Here is a 10,896-nt window from a genome sequence, read left to right on the forward strand (position 1 = left end):
TATAAAGTTACTGGAAGTATCAGAACAAAATATATGGAAGAACCCCTGCCCTCCTTTGTGTGTGTGTGTGTGTGTGTGTGTGTGTGTGTGTGTGTGTTTGTATGCATGTGTGGTTTTGCTATTTTAACAAATGGCCAAATTCTTTTAATTTTTTACATAAGAAAAAGTAAGGACAAAATATATTTCATATATTTCCAATGTAAAGTATATTATGAACTCAAAAAATAAAGAGTTTAGAGTACTTGGTAAATGTTTTCCATATGAATATTAAGATAAATATCACTTTTTTTTGTGTGTCACAGGGGGTCAACACACAAGAAACAGAAAAACACAATATGTAAAAAGTCCACACAGAACAGTGCAGGTAAGATTTACTCATGGTGGTCCTACCCTACATAAAAAAATGAATAAAAATTTTAGTCCTAAAAAAGAAATAAGATATAAATTATGGTTATATTGTTCATTAATTTGTTTCCTAACACAAATTCAGAATTAAATAAGAAATTATTTCTAAATATTTGAAATATGAAAATAGTGTTGTCTGAAAATGTTGGTTTATTTAGTTTTGGCACCTAATATTTTCATATAAACAAGAAAAAGATTTTTAACATAATACATTGTATACATCCTTTATAGTCAGTCATATTATCACAAGTTGGACTTGTTATAAAAAATGGATTTTTTTTCACTTAATTTTTACAATAAATGCATTACATTTTGTCCTTATGAAGTTCAATGTTACAAATTTTACTATGTAGCCTGGTATAGTAGTCCACACCTTTAATCCCAGCACTTGGGAGGCATAGGAAGACAGATCTTTGTGAGTTCATGACCCGCCTGGTCTACATAGTAAGTCCTAGGACATCTAGAGCTACATAGTCAGACCCTGTCTCTAAACAAAAACAACCACCATCACCACCACAAAACAACAACAAAAACTCAAATGTCATTATATAACAAGATATAGTATTCAATGATTTTCATTAATTTCTCCCAAGAAAATTTAAATTGCCTGCTTTTTGCTTTCTGAACTTTCTCAGTTTGGAACAGCATCTGCATATTGTCATCTTATTTCCTTCTCATTTTCAGGTGACTATGTTTTGCCATAATGTATTACAATAGACTCCCTAAATACTCTGAAAAATGTAGTCCTTCCCTCTTTTGACATGTTAAGGATCAAACACAGGTTTTCTGGTACTTTAAATGAAGTAAAAAAAAAAAGATTTTTTTCCATTTATTGAGAGAAAACTGTTGGCAGATAGTGAAAACACATAAAAGTACCTTCCCTGGGTTCTGGCTGCTGCTTCTTGGTGTTACTTCTCTGCTTCTCTCACCAGAGATAGAGCTCAGGGTATACAACTACCAAGAGAAGGATGGTTCCCACAGTTCTTTTCATGGAAGGTGATGGATGCTCATCCTGACCGCCCTTGCACTGCACATGAGCAAGGGACCAGAGCTAGAACCGAGGAGCTTCTTAGCATCTTCCCCAGAAGAGGTTGAGGAGACTAAGTACATTGTCCTCTCTTGAGCTTTGCAGCAATGGCAGCTGGGAATTTGCTGCAAAAATATTTGTCTTTGTTCTCTGTCTTAGGGTATCTATTGCTATGAAGAGACACTATGACCACAGCAATTCTTTTTTCTTTACATATGTGGTTATTTTATTTATTTTGGTTTTTTGAGACAGGTATTCTCTGTGTAGCCCTGACTATCCTGGAATTTGATCTGTAAACCAAGCTGGCCTTGACCTCATAGAGATCTGCCTGCCTTTGCCTCCCAAGTGCTGGGATTAAAGTGCACCACCACCACCCAGCCTACTTTGTATTATTTAATTTGGCACTTTTTTCCCTCTCGTGCATTACATCCTGAACACAGTTGCCCCTCTGTGTACTCCTCCCAGTCTCTCCCACCACCTCCCTTCTCCCCCAGATCTATTCTTCCTTCATTTCCCTTCAAGAAAAGATAGAATAAGACTAGGCACATGATTGACAAGGCTGGACAAGGCAAACCAGTATGAGGAAAAGAGTCCCAAGAACAGGTGAAAGAGTCAAGCACACTTCCCCACTCCCATTATTGGGAGTCCAACAAGAACACCAAGCTAATAACCTTAACATATATACAGAAGACCTATCTCAGACTCATACAGTGTTCCTATTTGTTGTTTCAGTCTGTGTGAGCCCCTATGAGGCCTGCCTAGTTGATTCTGTGGGCAATCCTGGAAACTCTTATAAGGAAACATTCAATTGGGGCTAGCTCACAGTTCAGAGATTTGGTCAACTATTGTCATGACAGGAATCATGGAAGCATGCAGGCAGACATGGTGCTGGAGAGGTAGCTGAGAGTTTGGCAGGCAGCAGGAAGTGAGGGAGACGCTGGGCCTGGCTTGAACATCCGAGACCTCAAAGCCCAGGCCCCAGTCACACACTTCTTTCAAGAAAGTCACATCTACTCCAACAAGGCCACACTTATTAATAGTGCCACTTGATATGGGCCTATGGGGGCCATTTTCATTCAATCCACCATAGTTTCTTTCTGTTTTCTATGTTGTTTTGTATGACCAGGAGAATAATCTATGATAGCCCTATTTTGGTTTTTAATAAGTACATTTATTAAGTATATAACAAACAAAAGTAAAAAGGAGAGAGAGCGAAATATGATCAAATTGAGTACTCAAAACATCTAGCAGAAGTTAATTAGGGAAGTCTCATTGAGACAGTCAGCTGGAGTTCCCTGTAGAGAGAGTCCTGGATAAGCAGAGTTCCCCCTCAGGTGAGGTTTGCAAGTAAAAGAGCAAATAATAGAAAGGCAACATTATAAAATGTTAAAATATCCAACAGAAACTGTCAAACTTGAGGCTTTCTGCTAGATTTTCTGATTGAGCTTTTCTATCTGTGGATAAGCTTCCCCATGACTGAACTTCTGACTTTCTGTTCCTATACAGGTATTTTTATATCATGGAATAAACACTACTCATCTCGGATGGAAATAGTTTTCCTTCTAGTTGTATTCATGTGCACATTGTTTTTACTCTTGGGCTGTCTTGTTCTTTCTTTCCCATCAGAGTGAGGAAGGAAGGCCATCCCTAGAGAAAGAGCCTTGGTGGACAATTTGAGACAAATATGCTTGTGTATTAAATGGCAACCCCACTTCCAGAACCAGTTTCACAGTGACCTCAAATTGCACATGACAGTTTGCCAATATAATGTACATTGGGTATAGTATGTTTTGCCATGCTACAGAGAACAGTTTCCATAGATCTAGCTTCCCTGAGACCAGACTTTTAATCCTTAACTGAACAATTTCAACTGAGAAAATTTCTGGAGAAAAATCTATGTGTCTTAATAAGTAAACCCTCTTAGAATTATTGTTAGTCCACAAAAAAATAACATGTTACTTTTTGACATTGCCAATCTGACTATGCTAATGATATTTTCTATCAGTTTGATAGTGGTCATTGTATGCAACAATCTATATTTAGGCATTCAGTCTTAATAAGTTTATTTCTTCTAATATTTTAAGTGTACAACATTGCGAGTAAGAGCTCTTATGTATGAATTGCCTATCAATAGTCTATTATTCACTCTAGATAGTCTCCCAAAGGAATACATTATAACCAAGTGGCAGTCATACAAGTGTGATGCTTTATTTTTCTATTGTTGTTTAAAAAAAGGTATTTTGCCTTTCTTCTTTGTAGCAGATGACAGTACTGAACACCACTCCTTACTCAGGTAAGAATTCACATATTTGAAATACATTAGCTAATTGGTGAATGCATAGATAAGACATTAACATGCGTAAATCATGTACTTAATGCTTCTTATATTGTGCATGACTATCAGAGCAGATTTACAGATTATCTATGCCATTATAACTTATTTTGTACTAATTTGTCACCTGCCATTCAGAGAGCTTGATTAATTCACTCATGATCGATCCTGATTAGCAAGTCTCTATTACCTGTCTTATTACCTAGAGCATTCTCTTGCCTCTCAGCCTACAATGATTTGAATCTGTGCAAGTCTAGGATGAAGATTTATATCAGCATAAGACTAATTCAGGTCATTTATTATGTATTGCCCCTAGTGCAGAGTTTTCCCAGAAAGCCAGATTATGTAGTCTATATTATGTTCTTATATTTTTGATAATTGCAGTGGTAACCAATACCTTGTTTTTAAACATCAAAATTTAATTTTTTCTTTATTCTTTCTTTATTGTATTCATGAATACAATGAAATATGATTGCATCTACCCTTACCTTTCCCTTCATGTCTTGCCATATACTCCTCAACATGTCCCTGCCCCAACTTCATGTCTTCATTTTAAAAACAACTCACTAAGTCTAGCCAGTGCTGCTCATATGTGCATGGAGGTGGGGCTGTCCACTGGGGCATCACCAAAGTTTTTAGCTGTGGTCATAGAATCACAGGTTTTACATAAGCAAAATCAAGAACACTAAAGAGGGATTGTTTCATGAGAAGTGAAGGATATCTACTGCACATGTTCTAGTAACCATACTTAACATCTCCTCATGATATTTTACTTGATTTCTCCACATACTGATTTTCCACTGTGGCTTTCCCTGGAAGGTACTACCCAACTCGTTCCATGTTTTTATTAATTTTGTTCTTTGAGGAATTTCATACACAAATATAATGCATTCTGATCACTTTTTACCGAACACCTTATCTTATCTCCTCCCTTTTCCTGTGACCCACCCACAGCATCCCTTTCCCAGATTCATGATTTGGGGTTTTGTTTTGTGAATCATTTAGTTTATTCAGTGTCTTAGCCAGTTTTCTATTGCTGTGAAGAGGCACCATGGCCAAAGCAATTCTTACAAAGGAAAGCATTTAATTGGGGCTGGCTTACAGTTTCAGAAGTTTGGCACATTGTCACCACAGCAGACAGACATGGTACTAGAGAAATAGCTGAGAGTTCTGCATCCAAATCTGCAGGCAGCAGGAAGAGAGAGACTGTGAGCTTGGACTGGGCTGTTTGAAATCTCAATTCCTGGGACTAGTGACACTCTCCCTCCAACAAAGCCACACCTCCTGATCCTTTCAAATAGAGCCAGGACCTGGTGACCCAGTATTCAAATCTATGAGCCTGTGGGGGATGTTCTCATTTAAACAAGTACAGTCAGGGCCATCTGTGTAACCACCGGGTTTCCACTATTTCCTGGAGCCTGGTGGGATGTGTGGTCATCATCAGAAGGTACAAAACTGAAGACAAGGACTCTGCCCTCCCTAGTTCTATCAGTAACAGATAGTTCAGCAGTGAGGGGTACTTCCATGCCTTACTGGTGAGAGCTCATTCTTGTGTAGACTCAGTGCCGGCTGACATCCACTTAGTGGATGAACTCAGGTGCTGTGAGTTCTTGATTGCGATGGCCATGTCTCTCTCAGAGGTGGCATTTTGTGTAGCACTCCTCCCTACCATCTTTCTTTTCCTTCTAATGTACTAGAGAGTATCTTGACTAGTCTCTACAGTTCCTTAAAATCCTGACCTTTTACGCCAAGTGTCCTAGTGCATGTGTTTAATCATAGTACTCTGTAGGCAGGTAAATCTCTGAGTTCAAGGTCATGGTGGTCTACAATGCAAATTTCAAGAAAGCCAGGGCTACATGGAGAAAGCCTGTTCCCGAACTTCTAGATGTGCTAAATATGTCTAGATAAGAAACGGAACACTTAGTCCTCAGAAATGGAGGAGGAGGAGGAGGAGGAGGAGGAGGAGGAGGAGGAGGAGGAGGAAGAGGAGGAAGAAGAAGAGGAGATCAATGAAAATATTGAAAGCTAGCCAGGCATAGTGACACAAGGCTTTAATCTCAGCACTCTGGAGGCAGAGGCAGGAAAATTTGAGCCCAGTCTGGTTTACATAGTAAGCTTTGAGACAGCCAAGACTACATAGAGCCTGTCTCAAAAAATTAAAATTAAAATTGAAAAAAAAGAGAAAAGAGTATAGTCATAGGGTAAAAAAGCCAACCAACTTCAAAGTAAAGGGAGAAAAAGGGAACAGAAAGGAGATAGGGAGAAGGGTTACACAAAATACCATCATCTGGAGTGCGGCTCTGCTGGCGGTTGGTAAGAGTGCGAGGTGGATGAGGTAAAAGCCGGCATCATCATGCAGAAGGAGACCAGCATCGGAGGCACCTCAGAGCAGGAAGCAGTACGACCCGCAGATCCACCTATGGCCCAGAAGTGACTTAGAGCTTCCTGGGTGCTAACTGTCTGCATGAAAGGACTTGGGGCTTAAATTGCCAAGAATCTTATCTTAGTGGGAGTGAAAGGACTGACCATGCAGGTATCTCCAGAAGACCCTGGAGCTGAGTTCTTGATTTGGACGGGGTCTGTGAGCCAGAATAGGGCTGAGCCCAGAATCCCAACCCCATGGTGGATGTAAAGGTGAACACTGAGGATATAGAGAAGCTGCATGCGTTCTTCACTCAGTTTGATGCAGTATACTTGACTTGTTACTGCAGGGATGTCATCGTTAAAATCGACCAGATCTGTCACAGAAACAGCATCAAGTTCTTTACAGGAGATGTCTTTGGGTACCGTAGGCACACCTTTGCAAATCTTGGAGAGCATGAGTTTGTAGAAGAGAAAAACCAAAGTTCCCAAAGTTGGCCAAGAGAGCAAAACTTGATTCATCTGAGACAACCATGGTAAAAAGAAAGTACTTTCCTGCTCTGTAAAAGAGTTGCTGTAAGTGGATTGGAGTGGAGAGTAAGTAATCTGAGCACACAGCCTCAGCTTGTTTTCTGCTGCAAGTGCTGCTGAAATTCGACACAGATAAATGGAGAGATCCCAGTTCTGATAACTACAGTGAGGATACGGAGCTGCTGCTGTAGATCTAAAAAGATGCACTTGATTCACTGGTGTGAATTCCTGACCTACTTCCCAAAGACTTTGTCAGGTACTGCTTTACTGAGATGGCCCCAGTATGTGCTGTTGTTGGAGATCTTAGCACAGGAAATTGTAAAGGCCTTGTCCCAATGGGACCCTCCTCACAACAACTTCTTTCTTTCTGATGATTTGAAGGGGAATGAAATTGTGGAGTGCCTGGGTTCTAAGTGAACCTAAGGTGTGGCAGCTCAGAAGTGCATGTGTGCTCCAAGCCCACCTGTCACCTGCCTTCTTCCCAAGAGGGCTTGCCTGGATGACAAAGAGTTTTCTAGAGCAAGGAGGCAGGAAGTAGTCCTAGCAGCTGTCAGCAACCTGCGGGCTCCCCAGGTATGATCATTGCCTAGCATCCCTCTGGCATTGCTCATTTGTGCTCTCATTGGAGACTGGTGATACCTGGCAAGAGCAGCATGCTTCATGATGTCAGAGCTTCTTGCAACCTCTTGGACTTACTCCCTTTCATAGGTCAATGGGGAGGAGCAGTGATACAATGCCCAGAGCCTTTGAAACCCAGTGGAAGTGCACTTTTGTCAAAGCCTGGAGGACTGAGAACAGCACTCAGTTATTGAGCCTTGGTCAAGCTGTAGCCTGAATTCTGGAAGGGAGAGACTGTTACCCAGTTGTCTTGCAAGTTAAACCTTAGTGGAATCGCTCATTTCTTGTCTTTTTTGTTGTGAGCCTAACTAATGGCTGAGCCATATTTCAGCCCAAATTTTTATTTCCAAAAGACAGATTCAATTCAAGGGGCCATGATGTAGGCCTGTAATCCTAGAAATTGGGATACAGGGGCAGGAGGATTGCTGTAAGTTTCAAGGGCAAGCTGGTCCACATATTGTACCAAGAGCCTGTCTCAAAATATAATAAAAGGAGTATTCCAGAGTTAGGATTGGGCCACCATCTCCCTCAGTTCCTCGTCTTGGGCTCCCAGGTCCTCTTGTGGGAGGACTCAGTTGGTTTAGTCTTCTTTTGGGGAGTGGAGGGGCAACTTATTTTCTCTAGTTTGTAGATTCTCTTAGTTGTTTGGTGAGGAACAATAATAAAGTGATTCTCTCTCTCTCTCTCTCTCTCTCACACACACACACACACACACACACACACACATGCACGCACGCACGCACGCACGCACGCACGTGCGTGTGCCACATGCACACTGTAATAAAGATTGAAATAAGCAAGCTAGTCCTGTAGTAGAGGATGAGAACAAAGTAAAGATAATAGATGGAATTTTAAGAGGAACAACATTTTGGGTTGTAGAAAATTGTTAAAGACTCTTGCAATTTACAAGATTAACAAAGATAATATAAAAATAAAGACACAGGATATTGAAGATATTCTAAAGGCATCCTAAACTAGGCATTCAAGAAACGTTGCTGCTTTTTTGGTTGTTTATTTAAAGGACTTGGAAAACGCTGAAGTTTCTGTTAAAAGATGTTAAAATAACTTGCAAGGATCTCTGTAGCAGGTAGACTGTGGTATCACCTACTTCCATCTTAATTTACAGAGAGAAGTTACTGAGAGTTTGACTAGATATGAACAATGGAGAGGCTATAAACTGCACAATCTTTTCTCAGGGGCAGACAGTGGGTATAGTGAATCTTCTGCCCTGTTTCAATAATTTAAAAAATTTTTATTTTTATTATTATTATTATTTTTTAATCACTGTTCAAGGTTTATTTGATGTTTTCATTGGCATGACACTTGGGTAGTTGGTTGCATCATCCATATGCAGATCTTACTTTTTACATAGTATTTCAATGTACACTACAGACACATAATACACAAAATAATATCCTTTAGAACAGTTATGCACAAATATGCATGATGGATTTACCCACTGGAGCCGCGTTATGACTAACGGGGAACTCACTGGCCTAGGCATGTTGGTGAGGGTGCGCAGCAGACAGCAGGCTCCCGAGATAACTGAAGCCTGCACACAACTGGCAGTGTGTCTCAGAGACAGTGGGACGACAGCGGGACTGCCACACCAACCAGGTTTCCACTACACAAGTACACTTAGCATCAGGGTAGAGCTGTGGGAACTGCCACCTTAACACAACACTAAACACAGCTCAGATGAGGAGACGGTGTGTGGTCTCCATAGAAACCCTGCTGCAGCCTGAACGGTGAAGCTCTAGGACATCTGAGGACTTTAGAACTGCAGCTCTTTCTGGATGCCCCAGAGCGTATCTGCACTCTTCTTCAAGCGGGCCTCCTCTTCAGAAGTCAGAGTCACCTTCCCAACATCTGAGATTCCATTTTGTCCCAGGACACAAGGGATACTGAGGAAGACATCATCCTTGATTCCATAGAGACCCTTAACATGGTAGAAATGGGATGCACCCGCCTAAGATTCTTCATCATGCTCTCAGCCAGGTCAGCCACGAGAGGCCAATTTCCCAGGATGTATATCCTTTGAGTTTAATCACTTCATAGGTGCTGTCAATCACCTGCTTGTGAACCTCCTTCCACTGCTCCTTGTCTGCATCGCTGCCCAGTTCTAGGTTCAGATTCTTCAGGGAGACACCAGCAACATTCACACTACTCCACACAGGCACACTGGAGTCTCCATGCTCCCCTAGGACCCATCCATGACAGCTTAGCAGGTGAATGCTCAGTCTTTCTCCCATCAGGTAACGGAACCGAGCTGAATCCAAATTGCAACCACTCCCAATAACTCGGTTTTTGGGGAAGCCACTTATCTTCCAGGCCACGTAGGTCAAGATATCAACTGGGTTTGAAACAATAAGCAGCTTGCAGTTTGGACTGTACTTCACAACATTGGGAATGATGAACTTGAAGATGTTCACATTTCGCTGGACCAAATTGAGTCAGCTCTCTCCCTCTTGCTGACGGCTCCCAGTTGTGATAATGACCAGCTGGGAGTTTGCAGTCACACTATAGTCTTTGCCAGAGACAATTTTTGGTGTTCTGAGGAAAAGGCTGCCGTGCTGGAGATCCATCATCTCTCCTTTCAGCTTGTCTTCCATGACATCAACAAGAGCAAGTTCATCGGCCAAGTCCTTCATTAGGATACTGATGGTACAAGCCATGCCAACAGCACCCACCCCAACAACCATAATCTTGTTCTAGGGGTTTTGTTCTTCCCAAGTAGATTCACAATCAGCTGATCCTGGAGGGTTGCCATCTTGGTGGACTTTGAACCTCTTGGGACTGCTAGTGCACGATGGACAGCAGCGTGGTCTGGACTTGGTGACAGAGGCTCCAGCACCTTTTCATTATTTTTAATTATGTATAAAGTGTATGTGTCTGCATATGGGTATGTACACATGAATGCAGGTGTCTACTGATGCCTGAAGCCAGAGACGTCTAATCCCTTGGAGCTGGAGTTACAGGTAGTTGTGAGCTGCCTGACATGGGTGCTGGAAACTGAGTTCTGGGAGTCAGAATTAGATCCTCTGGAAGAGCAGCAAGAGCTCTTAACTGTGGAACTATTTCTCCAGCCCACTAATTGCTTTGCCTCTTTTCAGGTAGCAAATGTTATATAGTTATTAAAGTGTATTCCAGTTCAGTCTTTAGGCCAGGTGGTTTGGGCTGGTGAATTATTTAAGGCTTTGCCAATATTGACTTTTGCTCCTTTATATGGATTTATGAATGAGTCTCCATTTAATTATGTGTTATAGATTTGTGATTAGTGAAGACAGAAACAGCAAACTAAAAATATTCAAAGGTCAGCTTCCAATTATATAAATCAGGAAATATTTAATATACAAATAACTGACCTCTCCCCAGATTTTGTTGGAATATTCATCTCACTCATTATTGTATATCTTTACTCTGAAGGTCCTCCTGCAAATCTGGCTCTGATGGCTCCAGTCAAACAACAGAAAACGATAGTAATATTGATACTAAGGTAACATTCTCCTTTGTGAGATTAATTTTCTTGCTCTGAATTCTGTTTTTGTAGTGTTTGCTAAACTTTACAGTTGCCTTCCCATCATTGTTTTGTATGGAGAGTTGATCTAAGGGGATATTTTTG

At 41.0% G+C, this 10,896-nt stretch overlaps 2 pseudogenes; one reads left to right on the forward strand and one right to left on the reverse strand.

Annotated features, from left to right (window-relative positions):
* The first annotated feature begins 6,117 nt into the window (after window positions 1-6,117).
* On the forward strand, window positions 6,118-7,073 carry LOC128107004 (SUMO-activating enzyme subunit 1-like; annotated as a pseudogene).
* A 1,804-nt stretch (window positions 7,074-8,877) lies between these two features.
* Window positions 8,878-10,044, reverse strand: LOC128108069 (L-lactate dehydrogenase A chain-like; annotated as a pseudogene).
* Window positions 10,045-10,896: the final 852 nt, after the last annotated feature.

The sequence above is a fragment of the Peromyscus californicus genome, unplaced genomic scaffold (genome assembly GCF_007827085.1).
Source record: "Peromyscus californicus insignis strain IS unplaced genomic scaffold, ASM782708v3 Scaffold_12__1_contigs__length_115047231, whole genome shotgun sequence".
Taxonomy (NCBI): domain Eukaryota; kingdom Metazoa; phylum Chordata; class Mammalia; order Rodentia; family Cricetidae; genus Peromyscus; species Peromyscus californicus.